The 14,906-nt window shown below is 36.4% G+C and overlaps 1 protein-coding gene across 1 annotated transcript in view; it reads right to left on the bottom strand.

Annotated features, from left to right (window-relative positions):
* The window catches only part of galntl6 (polypeptide N-acetylgalactosaminyltransferase like 6), a 205,027-nt gene that overhangs the window by 97,654 nt on the left and 92,467 nt on the right, over positions 1–14,906 (bottom strand). The gene's annotated exons all lie outside the window — the stretch shown is intronic.

Below are 14,906 nucleotides of genomic sequence, written 5' to 3'. Positions count from 1 at the left end.
TGTATCTTTGTTCTGTTGTCTTTATGTAGGCCTGCTGAATGTTAAATGGATCCAATCCATGTTTATTAAAAATTATTTGATGATGCAGCAATAAACCTGCTAGTATATTTTAATGCAGGTGTTTTTGAACTTTGCTTATTTAAAACATGATCAAAATACTATCTATTTTGATGAAAAAAATTCAAATAAGAGAGGAAGTGACAAATATCGGTATCAGTATTGGTGTCGGCCAATAATTGTTTGTTAATATCGGTATCGGTCTCAAAAAATCATATCGGTGCATCCCTAAGAAAAACTATGAACTGCAAATGCTTTCAGTTACATCTTATTTTAATTCCATTATAATGTAAATGAAATCAAATATCTTGGTCTCCAATTAACCTTTAACTTTCTCTGTTTTGGTCCTCGCTATACATACCAAAAATACTGCAGGGTCAAATTAACCTCATGCTGAGATTCATTTACCATGAGCAGCTCTGAAGAACATTCATTGAACTCTGTCTGACAGAAAATACATCCTCTCTCTTTCTCCCCCCTCATTTTCACTCTATTGCTCATAATGCAGAGAAATGTCCATGGCCTTGCTGATTCATACAGATATATATGCCATAAAACATGTTTATTGATGTTTTGCAGCAGGACGGTTACCTACAATAAACTAAAAAATCCAGAATGCAGGGAGACACTTGAGAAATAATATTACCTTGCAATCGACACAGCAAAACAGTTTCAGGAAACCGTGTTTACCACATATTTGTCCAACTGTCAACTCCAGTGAATTCATAACAAACAGTGAAGCATCTAGGTATAATTTAAATTTCTAAATAATGACAAGAAATGTTGAATGCTTCTCAGAATCAGTCTTCGTAACACCTCAGGTCAAGGTGGTGACCTGCTAGCGGTGCTCCGGGCAAAAGAGGACCCTTTCAGATACCTCTGGGTTTGCTGAAGGACTGGAGCATGCTAGAAATTCTCTTTGTCCGGCATACAGCGGGTGCATTAGTAATGGATCATTCCAGTTCTCACTCCTGCTTTACAGAGATATCCACGGTGGATACACTGCAGCATTATACAGGAAGCCTCATTAATATTCATCAGCTGAAAGGTACTTTATGGAGTCCAACAAGACATGTCACTTTAACTCTACGTCACACACCATCCCAGAACCCCAGGATTACTGCATACTCAAATGTTTCCAAGGAAACAAGAATTGCAATAGAATTCTGATTGGGTGCTATAACGCTGACAGCACTTTCACATTAAGTGGCTGTTGTCTCTCTCTATTAACTGCATTTTTGGGTGGGAACGGTATCGGGTAGATAACTGTTAGACTGCACAGCTCTTGCGTTATTATCTGAACTGTATGCAAGCCCCTAAGAACCGCAGCACCGTGACAAATCCTGTGAGTAAAAGTGAAGACCTTTGGTAGGTCAGGAGAGCGACGGGCCTCCTCGGAGTTGGCAAAGTCAGACTCCCTGTCAGAAGAGATAAGGATTTGGCCCTTTAGCGGTGGCAGGAGATTTCAGGTGATATCACTACTATATTATCTCAACGAGAAAATCCTCCCTGAAGTCAGACCAGGGCAAAATCAATAGACTATTGGTGCAGGGAGAAGATAGCTAAACTCCATCTTGGGATAATTTTGGAGGAAAAAAGGGATTAGAACATCATGACTACATTCAGGGTTGCATTCTAGGAAAATATAGGTAAAGGATGAGCGAATTATAATGTTATTACAAGCATTTCCTTACTTAAAGAGTTCTTAATGCGCCACATTGCTTCAAGCCATTAATACTAGTTATGCTGATGATCTATATTACTTGGTGCATAAATTGTCCTTGTTATTAATAATAGATTTAATTATATATTTATTGAACATCTTATCATATTGCTGTTGCGCTGCATTAAGTCACTTGAGCCACTTAACTTTGCATCATAGCAACACCTCTTTACTGTGGTGAAATGGCTGTAACGTACTTCTTCATGGCTTATTGCTTTAGTGATTTAAAAAAAAAATTGAGATGCTTGAATGTTAAATTAAAGAATACAACACCTTTCCACTTACTGAATCAAAACTGCCCTTTTAAATAAATGACACAATTTGTATAACAACGTATTACCCTTGTCCTAACCTAGACTTTAGATCTAAACAAATCATCCACAAATCAGCCAACCATCCATTTTCCAAACAGCTTGTCCTGTGTATCAACCATTTCAATATGTATTGTGAAAATGAGTTTGGTTTCCAACATCAAGGTATCACACGTGTATTATTTCAAGCTCTAATTGTACAAAAAGTGTACCATTTCATTTTTTTTATTTTTTATTTAATACACATAAAATGTTAGCTATGAAATTGGCCTCAGCAAGACAAACATGTCCACTATTTTATTTCAAACTGTCATTTCCATCACTGTCAATTCTACCACAGAATGCTATTAAATACATGAATGCTAATAAATGTGGTGGAAATTACACTGTGTGAAAAGTTTGTCCATATTGCCCAAAGTTGAATAAAGACACATATCACCTTATGCACTTTTTACAATGTCTTGATTTTGTTTTTGGGGTCTACTAAAATAGGTTTTCATACTTGAATGTTCAAAAAAACACCTTAGTTTTTCCTCCAAAAAACAACCCTATAGGCCTTTAGCTGGCATAAAAATAATGACAGTGTCATGTTACGTCCGTCGCCATGAAATGACGTATGACCGTTGTTACCAATCAAAATGCGTGTTCATTTAAATGCAATGTGTGGACTTTTTACACGGTCCCTTACCCGTCATTTGTCCTATTTCCATTTAGCAAAACTTTTTTTTTTATTTACGACTACACCTACCCCAACCCTAAACCTACCCTTAGTGATTTATAGTGCATATAAACTTTATGAGCACATGCGTTCCCCTGGAATCGAACCCACGATCACATGATCACATGATTGCATATTGTTATATATTGCAACGCTCTACCAATTGAGCTACGCGAAACCCAAAATATGATGCAGATAAAAGGGTACAATGCATTAAAATGAAAGTGTCCTGTTGTCGATAGGGGCGCTACTTTAGTAAACGCTCCTATGGGTCGTATTTCAGGGAAGTGACAAACAACCAATATGGGCGTATTGGTTGGAGGACATGTTGGATTTTTCACATAATTTGTTGCAGCACCTCTCTTCCCAGTCTGTGAGTAATGCTCTGTTTAGTTCCTGTCTCTATGAAGCCCCTCCTTCTGAAAGCATGTACATTCCCAGAAGTCAACTTTAGACTACAATTGAGATGTTTTAGGGAGTTCAGAAACAGTGCTTACTGATGCAGAGAATAACTCCCTTTAGAGTGAACTCTGTGCCTTGTAAATTGGCAGAACTTTTTCTTGCCCAAACAGCAACATTACACACTAAAGAAAGTTGAAAATGTAAAATATTTACATATTTATGAAATTCATAACAATCCATTGTAGTAAACTTGTCTTCTATATGATTTGTCAGCAATGAAGAAGCTCTTTAATGCATGTCCAGCTTGTAAATGACTCCATACTGCAGATTATGACAATTTATATCCATTAGAGTATCAAAAATAGTTAAAAATACAGGGACTTTTTTTAATTTTAATTTTATTTTGATGGGGGGCATGTGGCCCAGTACTGATGAAAAGCTAGAAACACTTTGGCAAAGAACAGTCTGCTCCCTTTAAGAGACTTGGTCACCTCTCTGAAAATGTCCACAGTGTAATGATTAACAGACCATTTTCATCTCTTCTGCTATAGAGCCGCAATGTGGATAGAAGCCACCATGAAAGGTTTTTCTCAGAAGACTTGCTATCTGCACTCCTTATGTGTAATAATGTCTGCAGATTTTCTTTTGAGGAGGGTATTTCCGTCTGTCTTTTCCAGGGTGCTCACCAACAAAAGCTCAGCATGATTCTCTTTTCAATTTCACAAATGCTTCCCTTCAAGCACTGTGGAGGTATCGGTTCAACCTTTAGGGAAAAAAGAAAGGGGAAAAAAAATTCTTCTGAAAGTAGAAAAAAAAAAAAAAATGACTGAACCATGTTTCCTAACCCTTAAATACGGAATCATGCTGTTTCACATCACAGTATGCTGGCGAGTAACTGCTAACATTGAATGAGAGCGAAAGCAGCAAGGAAGACCTTCTTCTGGAAACATAAATTAGGAAAGACAGAAACAGTTCTAAAAAAGTTATGTATGATCTAATTCAAACTAAATATCAGGGAGTTAAAAAAAGACATTTACACAGCACAAAAAAATCCATGCATTACTATAGATTCACTGTGATGTAAGGATACTACACCAAAAAACATCTCTGCTAAGTTGCGTTCCTACGCTGAAGGATCAATAAGACTCCAACAATAATGCCATAATAATAAGGTTTGAATCCCCAGTGCAATTGTGCTCCTCTGAGGCTGAACCCCATCAGAACCTGGACAAAACCTGCAGACAACACATCCACTCCTCATGTCCCTGAGAGCTCAATGCTGCTTTATAGGAAATCAATAACAACACAAACTCGATGGACCATTTTGAGATCAGTAACAAAGCTGACTGTATGTTCAGACAGTGGATCGCTGCTCTTTCTGTCTTAAACAACGAGTGAACAGCCTTTACTAATAATACAATTCAACAAGAAGGGAAGTAAACTCATTGGCAACCAAGTAAGTTAAAACAGAATATGGGTGAAAGATAGTCCACTCAGAAGTGGACGTATCTGTACATGTTTATACATATATTTGCTAGTATAAATTTGTTTACACATGTGCCACCTAGATGCTGCGTATCAAAAAACTTTTTTGGACATATTCATATATACATTATTCAGCATTGTTAAATTACAATTTTTTCCCCTTGCTTTTTATATCTGTATTTCGTTTTTGCCGTGTTAAATCAATAGCAACCATTGTAGTTTTTGCAATCTTTTTTAAAAATCTTGTCACCTAAACTAATGAATAATATCCTGTGAGTTATTGCTTTAGGCAACACTTGTTTTAATTCCAACTAAAGGAAAGCATATCCATAAATGTTCTGAAAATTTCAGTAAACAGTAAAATTCAAATAAGTTAAAGGGGTTAGTTTACCCAAAATTTCAGAACACAAATTAAGATATTTTTGATAAAATCTGATGGCTCAGTGAGGCCTCCATTGCCAGCAAGATAATTGACACTTTCAGATGCCCAGAAAGCTACTAAAGACATTTTTAAAACAGTTCATGTGACTACAGTGGTTCAACCTTAATGTTATTAAGGGGCGAGAATACTTTTTGTGCGCCAAAAAAACAAAATAATGACTTTATTCAACAATATCTAGTGATGGGCAATTTCAAAACACTGCTTCATGAAGCTTGGAAGCTTTACGAATCCTTTGTTTCGAATCGAATCGAAGCTTCATGAAGCAGTGTTTTGAAATCGCCCATCACTAGATATTGTTGAATAAAGTTTTTTTTTTTTTGGCACACAAAAAGTATTCTCTTCGCTTCATAACATTAAGGTTGAACCACTGTATTCACATTAACTGTTTTAAGTATCTCTTTAGGACCTTTCTGGGCATCTGAAAGTGTTAATTATCTTGCAGGCCTCACTGAGCCATCGGATTTTATCAAAAATATCTTAATTTGTGTTCTGAAGATGAACGAAGGTCTTACGGGTGTGGAACGACAATGAGGGTGAGTAATTAATGACAGGATTTTCATTTTTTGGGTGAACTAACCCTTTAATTATTAAATTCATTAAAAAAATACCCCAGCTAAGACTTGATTCTTCTGAAGGTTTCTTCCTCATCTAATACTTAAAAATCTGAAAGAGTTTGTTTGTTTACTTATTTATATTGCACTATTTTCTTTTCTTTCGTTTTTATTTCCTATTTTCTACAAAGCAGCTTTGGCACAATGTGTATTGTAGTGTGTGGAACTAAATTGAATCGAATTGAATCATCTGAGAATTTCAAATGGAAAGCCAGTCCAACTTGACCTTGAAAGAGGCAAAGCACTGCCAATACAAAACACAGGAAAAGCACCAAATTAAAGTAATGAAAAATCTAAACTAACGATATTCAGTGACCTACTGGAGTAGACCTTCTTTATTATGAGGGAGAGAAGTGTGTTGTCAAAGGTACAGTGGGTCAGTTAAAAGATGCATCAATTATTTATTTCTGAATCATCCAGGCAGAAGCAGGAGTGGGTAAAGGAACAGAATACTCCATACTCAACCACACATTATTCGCTCGTCTCTGAGAGCCATCGCTATGTGCATATTTGATTTAAAAGCTACATGGATTAAAATGAAGGCTTGCGAAACATTACCATACTACACCATCATCTAATCTATTTTTTTTTTTCGGGGACATGGCGTGACCAACACTTCCCCTAGGATGTTTGAGTTGGAAAAAGAAGAAAACAAGTAAACATAGCAAAGCCTACTGCACGACTGAAGGTCGCCTGGAGCGTAAGCAAGCAAGGATGGAAAACATAATGAATGGATCGTGATTTACAGTAAAGAGTTATCTATGCAGTATAAACTTGGCCTATGATTTCTGTGAATCCAACGTGCACAAGAAACAAACAAACAAACAAATAAATAAATAATAAAAAAAACTAAGAGTTTATTTCCATGTCCTTTTCGAAGAAGCACTGCAGAAATATGTAATAAAACAAAAACAATGTGTGTGCAGAATGCAAACAGATCTCAACCATTCCATATTTTTCTAAATCCTGGACAAAACATTCTGAAGATAACAGCTGACAGGAGATGTTCCGACCGCAAGATAAAAGAAAGTTAGATGACTGAACTGTAACTCTCTTTGTGCCTCAATCTATAAAAAAAGCATCTAACTCCTCATGAAACTTCATCTATCTCCAGAAAGACTGGAGGGAGGCTGAGATTTCTCCATATTTACTTTTAAATTTAGGCACCAGGGACTGGAGTGGATTGTCTTTGATGCGGTTTGAGACTGTATTGTGCGGCTGTATTTAATTATACTTCCTCAGCCCCATCGCTAATAATGTCCAAAAAAGAAAACCTCACTTAGTAAGCAGAGAGTGAACTTTTTATTCATCTAATCCCCCTAGAGCTTGCCTGTGAAATCTTTATGAGACTGTACAAGTCCGATCCATCTGCCTCCTTCCCCTACTGGGGAAATCGTCCGGTGCATGAGACGCAAAGCTAATGTGACCTCGCACTCGCAATTGTGGTCAAAAGTACACTACAGGTCAAAAGTTTGGAATAATTGCGATATATATATTTGAAAGACGTCTCTTATGCTCACCAGGGCTGCATTTATTTGATGTAAAATACAGTAAATAAAGTAATATTATGAAATATGATTACATTTTAAAATAACTGTTTTCTATTGTAATATATTTTAAAATGTAATTTATAGTAAATCACACTAATCCACTAAAATATTAAATCCACTAAAATATTAAGCAGCAAAAACTGCATTTAACATTGATGATAATATCCATTATCATTAATTTAGCATGAATAATAATTGATAATAACTGAGCACCAAATCAGCATATTAGAATGATTTCTAAAGGATCACGTGACATTGAAGACTGGAGTAATGATGCTATATTATAAGTATATTCAAATAGAAAACAAGTGGTAATACAATTTCACAATATTATTTTTTTGTTTGTTTTTTGTTTTTTTTATCAAATAAATGCAGCCTTGGTAAAAATAAGAGACTTCTTTCAAATACATTAAAAATCTTAATTATTCCAAACTTTTGACCAGTAGTTAATGAAAGAATATGTTATGTTTTAATGTTATGTTTTAATATAAATGATAAAAAAAATCAAAAATATGATTTCACTTCTTCTATATTTTGTTTATTATAATTTGCCTATCATTCTATATATAATTCTGTTCTTGAAATATAAATATATTTTATATATGTAACCTAATATAATATTATGTTTTAATACAAATTAATATAAATTTCAAAAATATTACTTACTACATTTCACTTCTTTCAGCTCTGAGAGCACAAGTGTATTCATATTTTAAAGGCAGTGACTATTGCATATTTACACTACCCTTTACTTTGGAGCAGACCTTTTGCAGAACTGAAATTAACCTATCTCAGGTTTCTGAATAAACCATGAGGGGTCTAAAATTTGCCGTCAGACTGGGATTAGTGTCTGGCAGAGGAAGTCTTTACGTGGGTTTCCACGGTGTGACTCTGCTGTCCCCGTCAGCAAGACCTTTTGAACTCTATCCATTATTCAGGCCTGCAGTAACAGGCCTCACTGTGCAGCAGCTTTCCTGGGTCCATCACTTCTGACAGAGGAGATCCATTCCTAAGTATTCAGTGTTCATCTGGTAAAGCTGGCAGCTGGCCAGGGTGTGCAATCTGCATTTGAATGGAGAGAATACAGCTAACTGCTCTTCATCACTGTCTAAGGCTGTGTGAAGAGGTTATATGGACATTTTGGATGCTTTTAACACTGCAGAGGATAATGCACAGATTTGATCTTTTGACACATAACTGATTTTTCCCCCATCTTACATTCACTGAAGTCATACCAGTTATAACAATCATCTGCCAAAACTCAATAGGCTGTCGGCACATCTAGACTTGTTTTTAATAGGTCTTCACACTGTTGAGCATAACATTATTTTGTGTACTTGTTCTTAGGAACATCTTAAGAAATCAAAAAATCACAAGTATGCAATTAAGACACAAGTAAGACTACTTTGTTTGTCATGTCATTTTGCCCACATTTACATGCACATCACAGATTAAGGTGCATATTCAGGTAAAGCTTTATTCATAAAAGAAATATATATATATATATGAAGAGTTCAGATGCAAAAGCCTCTAAGTGCCATCTGAAAATTTCTTCTAAAATGAACATTTTTATCAAGCTTGTATGTTTAGGTTCAGTAATTTCACTTCAATGGCATTTAATAGGTCCTTTTCGTTGCCATTAAAGTTAAATAACTTAACATAAACATACAAGCTTGATAAAAATGTTAATTTTAGAAGAAAATTTCAGACGGCACTTAGAGGCTTTTGCATCTGAACTCTTCATATATTATATATATATATATATATATATATATATATATATATATATATATACACACACACACACACACACACATTTACAATATTATATTAATAATGTATAATATAAAGTTAGTCATTTTTTTTCTGATTTTTGTTATAAAAATATCTCTGTTTCATTACAGTCCTGTTTTGCATGAACATACTATGTACATATTATAGTAAACTAACTGGGTAATACCTAGGTACTGACCCTACCCCTAAACTTTAAGTTAACACATGTAGTTACCTTACATAACTTTTGTTGGTAAGTACACTGCAAGTACATTGAAAATACATGTATTGTAATATAAAGTGCAACCAATATCTCTCCTGCACTGTCAGAAAAAAAAAAAAAAAAATGCATAAATTGTACCTTTAGGGCTAAAAAAAACCAAAACAAAACAAAACAAAAAAACGTCACCATTATCCTTAAAAAAACAATTTTGTACCTTATCTACTCCTAAAAGGTGCATATTAGTAACTTAGAGTATACATATGTACCCTCAAGGTACTACTATGAACCTTTTAGGGGAAAATAAGACCCAAATACCCAATGGTGACAAGCTGTTGTTCCCCTAAAGGTACATTTTTTTGCAAAAAAAAAAGAAAAAAAAAATCTGAGAGTGTTGATACAAACAGGATGCAGTTAAAAGACATTTCACAACCGCTTAAATGGCAAAAATAGTGGCTTCAGAATAAGTTTGTTTACACATGAACATTGATATAAACATTTTATGGAATCTTGTTTCAGTCATAGAATAAAAAAATAATAATAATCGTGGAATTGCAAGATATAAACTCACAATTGCAAGAAAAGCAGTCAGAATTTTGAGTTTATGACTTGCAATTGTGACTTTTTTTTTTTTTAATTGTGAGATATAAACTTGCAATTCTGAGAAAAAAAAAGGGTTTCTCTGTTTGCATGACTGTAACAAGATAAGGAAGAATTAAAATAGTTTGAAAATGCAAATGTGGCCATAGTTGATGCGTTGCAAAGGCCACACACACGCACACACATTTAAAGTGAGAGTTGCTCTGCATGAGCAAGGGTTTTAAGAAAGCATCTGTGTTTTTAAGAAAGATTAATACGCACCATTTGTGCTTCCTCCGAAAGATGCTACAACGTCAAGAATGAAAAATGCTCACTTGTACATGTAATGAACAGACCGAATGCCCCAGCTGTTTATAGGAGTGGCAAGTCCCGCAAAAGAAGCTTATCGCAATTAGATTGCATTTAACAGAAATTAGCATCTTTTATCCTGCATAATAAAAAGTTCCAGGCACATAACTTATGACCTTATATCCTCATATGACACTTGTCCTCCAATCAAATCTGATTATGAGATGCCACGCTTCAAGAATTACATTTAAAACCACCCAGTGTTGGACTGGACCGGATTAACCTGATTAGACAAGGATGCGGAAACAGCATGTGTAGGATTTAATTTTTGAGTGGGAGCTATTCACATTGGGAAATAAGGTGAATTAGAGCCAGAGCCGAGCGAAATATCGAACGCTCACCTGCACTCTACAAGAATGCCATCCCGCCATTAACCTGCCCTTTGAAAAGTGCCCATTCTTATGTCCAGTAATTGCGAACGATAGGTATTCCTTCAGGTCTTTGATGTTTCTGGTGGGATGAGTGTGAACAATTATCAGATGAGACGTGTAATTATTTCCAGCCATGATTCGCAAACAAAGCAGAGGTCAGAGACTTTCCGCTGCTCTCTGGCACAACCGACATTTAATTCTGCTGCTTAAGGGAACAGAAAAGATGAGCACTGCAGACTCTCTATTGCGAGAGGGCAGAAGCTAAGATGGAGACTTTGTTGCATCTGAATGCATGTTATTGAACCCATTAAGCCAAACCTGGCCTGAGAGTCAGAGGAAGCCATGCATGCCATCAAGACTTAACTGAACAACATCCTCCATGTGGGATTATACATGTACAACACTTCTGCTAACACTTACTGCTTTACACTAAGTGCAAATAGTGTCCCTTGTTGGCAAACGCTATTTACAGTAGGTCCGCCCACCAATGTCTGGTTTGGCCACTCAAGTTTTAAAAAAGACGCATAGAATTCAATGTCTTCAGTGGTGCAGCAGTAGCGAGTAAGGCTCACAAACCTGGCTTTTAACGCGATCAACACGGTTTTGAATCCGCCTTTTGCCGAGCTCGCATTTAATTTCAATAAAAATGAAAACAATGTTCTAAAAGTGGAAATAAACTGTGAACGAGTGTTTAATAATATTAAAACTGTTTATTGGGTAGGGGAAAGTGTAGTAGGGTGTATTCTCCCAATAATATATTATTTTTAATTAATATAATCATTTACACTCTATGATGTTATTGCATCCTGTTAATGTACAACATTTTTGAGGTGCAAATAGTATCTGTCAATATAAAGTATAGATAGCATCTAATTACTATTTTCTCTTATTGCAAAGAACTGATACTTTTACATGGTGTAAATAATCTATCACTATTTTCAACTAGTGTAAATAGCATATCTCTAAGAAAATGCTGCAATTGTCACTTAGTGTAAATATAATTGCTGTTTTCAGTTAGTGTAAATAGCATCTACTGCTATTTGCACTTAGTGTAAATAGCATCTATCACTGAGAAAATATTCTATTTTCACTTAGTGTAAATAGCCACTGCCTTATTCGTACTTGGGAATGAACTGTGATATTACAAAGACATTTATAAAGAAATTGGTAAATTATGCAGTAACATGATTAAAAACTGCAGAGATCATGAATTGGAATGAGGCAAACACTCATCAGTCAACTGAAAAAAGAAAAGCCACATTAGAAAGCAATTACAAATCATAACATCGGATTAAGACAACACAATTGTTTCTAACATTAATTTACAATGAAGCAAATGTAGGTGTCCTTACTGATGTTATACAATTTCATTGGGGAATAAGGGCTGACAAATAGTTTAATCCACAGCATTATCTTCTCAATGTAGTGATTTGAAAGAATTATCTATAAAAAAAAAAATGCCTGTTTCCTTTCTCAGAACCTTGAGTCAACAAAGTATTAATATATTTTTGGATATTTTTTGTAATACTGCAGTTAAAACTATCCAAACACACAGATACATAAAACAAGATCAAAAACTTGTCTGAGAAAATGGCCAACGGCAACAGTTTCTAAGGTAAGATCGGTCAAAAAAAATTTAAGACGGGGCTTAATAAAGTGTTAAATGATTGGATGTTTCATACCAGAAAAGAGCCAGAACTAATTCAAGTTTACTAAAACATTTTTTTCCCCCTTTATTTTTCTAAATAGCATGCACCAATGAATTATTAAGACCAGGAAAGTGTATTCAAAAAGTCAATTTTAATTTCACAAACTCCTTCATCAGCTTCGAAGATACACAAAACTAAATGAGAATACAAGTCTTCAACAATACAGTGACAAAGACTGTGATCACTTTGAGCTGCTGTGGGAGTATTAAATTGAGCTTAGTTAATGTATAAAATAGCAAGAGAGGCAGATTTTTCCGTAAGGCATTACAGACTTCCCTGGCTCTTAGTAGAGCTGTATGGCACAGTCATCTCGAGCGATAAGCAGAACACCACGTAATTAAAGCAAACATCTCCTGAGATATGGGACTGAATGGGACATGAACGGGGGAGCCATGCTTTATAACAACAGCTCAATCCCCATGTCCCTCGACGGAAATGCTGTGAACCAGAAACCGCTGAGGAGGAAACTACACGGCCTGGACTTGTGTCATCTGAGTCAATGAATTAAATAACGTACACGTTCCTCCTTTGATCTTTCCTCTTCCAATAAAGCCTGAGGGGCAAAACTCACGAGAAACGTCCCAGATGCTTGAACACCATGTTAAAATATCAATTTGGCTTCTACTAGCATGGGACACAAATACCTCTTTGTTTCTGCAGATTAAACAACATGGGGAAAAGAAACCAAAGGGCTATTACTCAAAGGCTGCAGGCACCTTCTATTAATGAGTGCCATCTATCAAATCAGAGTATTTACCCCAGCAACCGCCTTGCATGGAGTGCGAAATGGATTTGAGACTGGGCACACTTCGTCCTGATATCAGACTAAAAGTACTGCAAGAAAAAAAAAAAAATGCATGTACCATAAACCAAGCAGAGGGATTGTGACCCCTTTGTATTGGACCTAATACGTTTAAAGAGAGAGCGAGGGAAAACACCATTACCAACAAGGAGCAAAGTGCTCAGAAATGATGATATATGACTTATGAGTTACTGTGTGTGTGTGTGTGTGTGTGGGGGGGGGGGGGGGGGGGGGGGGGGGTGTTTAAGATCGGGAGGGTGTTATTATAGAACTTTTATCCATGGACACAGCATTACGAGCACTGAAATTTTTCAGTATGAACATTACATAGAGAGATTAATGCCCCTTGTCCTTTGCTTCTTTTCTGTACTTGCTTTCAATTGTGCCTGAGCTTTTACAAAAAGAGAAATAAAATCCTCAACTTTTTAGAGCTCCAAATGCAAATCTTTTGCAGGCAAAATGGAGCTTGTGAAAAAGAACTTATTGCGGGAAGACTGTTAATATCACTATCAGTGCAGAAACTGGGTAATATAATAACTGCTGGCTCTACTGTCTACTTAAGATGGGAAGAGAATTTCCCACTGGATTTAAGTAGAACAGCAATGGAAGGAACTAGAATAGGGTTTAATTCTTTCAATGCCCTTCAAAAAATGCATTTATTAAAGCAAATTATCACAGTTACAGCCTCCACCTCCCTGAAAAAGCCCGAAATAGTTTTTAGGCCAAAGCAGTTTGTGAGATCTATATCAGACACATGCATTTAGCTCCTATTTTTTCATTTAATTATGTGAGTAAATCTAGTTAGTGCCTTGTTGTTTGGCAGCAGCTCTCCCATGAGGGCAATGCTTTGCATTTTACTGCTCCTTAGACTATGGAGCTTCAGCCATTTCCCTCAAGGCTTTTGTGATAGAACATGGTTTAGTTCAGACCCTTAGGAGAGGATATCTCTGAGCATAAGACCTTAGTGTGGAAAATCACCCCATTCTGCAGTCAATCTTATTCCTTTTCGGCTAATGAAGACCTAAAGGTACCATATCAACTCCCACATTACAGACTCATCCATTCACACTTGACGAACAAGATGAAATCCAAAGCAAACTATACTGCTTTCACTGTACTTCAGAGAGCTAAAATGAGACTTTTTAGAGGAAAATGGTTGACTGAAAACAGATCATCAATGTGAGCAAACTGGACCGGGGTGGGAGATATTCTTTCATGTGGGCCTCATCTGGCTCCACTGCCACACTCCAGGGTTACTCTCCCCTCCAGATCTTATATCTGCACACAGAACATGGCCGCTTTCGCTCGCAGCACACATACAGGTCTTTTTAATTGGTCTGCACTTGGGCCACCATCTGCCGAGCCTCAACAGGCACTCTGGGACCGTCCAGGCCTGACCTCACTTCCCACTTTAACAAATGGATCGCCTCAGCGGGTGGCTGGGACTTGGGAGAGGCGTTTATTGCGGTCATTTGCCTCCGGTTTCTTAGCTTAGCCATTTATTTTCCTGGACCTCCGGAACATGTCAGGGTTAGGGCAGCCATCACAGAGCTGGCATAAATCAGACGTTTCCTTGATAACAATGACATTGAAGTGTTATTCGGTCCTATTTGTCATCCTTAAGGATTTTAATAGAGTAAATCAAACCCATTAAGGCTTAACCTTTGCATGGGCCCCGGCTGCCATGAGAGCAGCCCTCCACAGAGCTTGGAGATACACTTCATAGAGTCTCCATAGCTCCATAGAAGCAGTTCTCTTAATCATAGGTTAGGAGTATTTGAATT

The sequence above is a fragment of the Ctenopharyngodon idella genome, chromosome 1 (genome assembly GCF_019924925.1).
Source record: "Ctenopharyngodon idella isolate HZGC_01 chromosome 1, HZGC01, whole genome shotgun sequence".
Lineage (NCBI taxonomy): Eukaryota > Metazoa > Chordata > Actinopteri > Cypriniformes > Xenocyprididae > Ctenopharyngodon > Ctenopharyngodon idella.
This window is presented reverse-complemented; position numbering and strand designations above follow the sequence as displayed.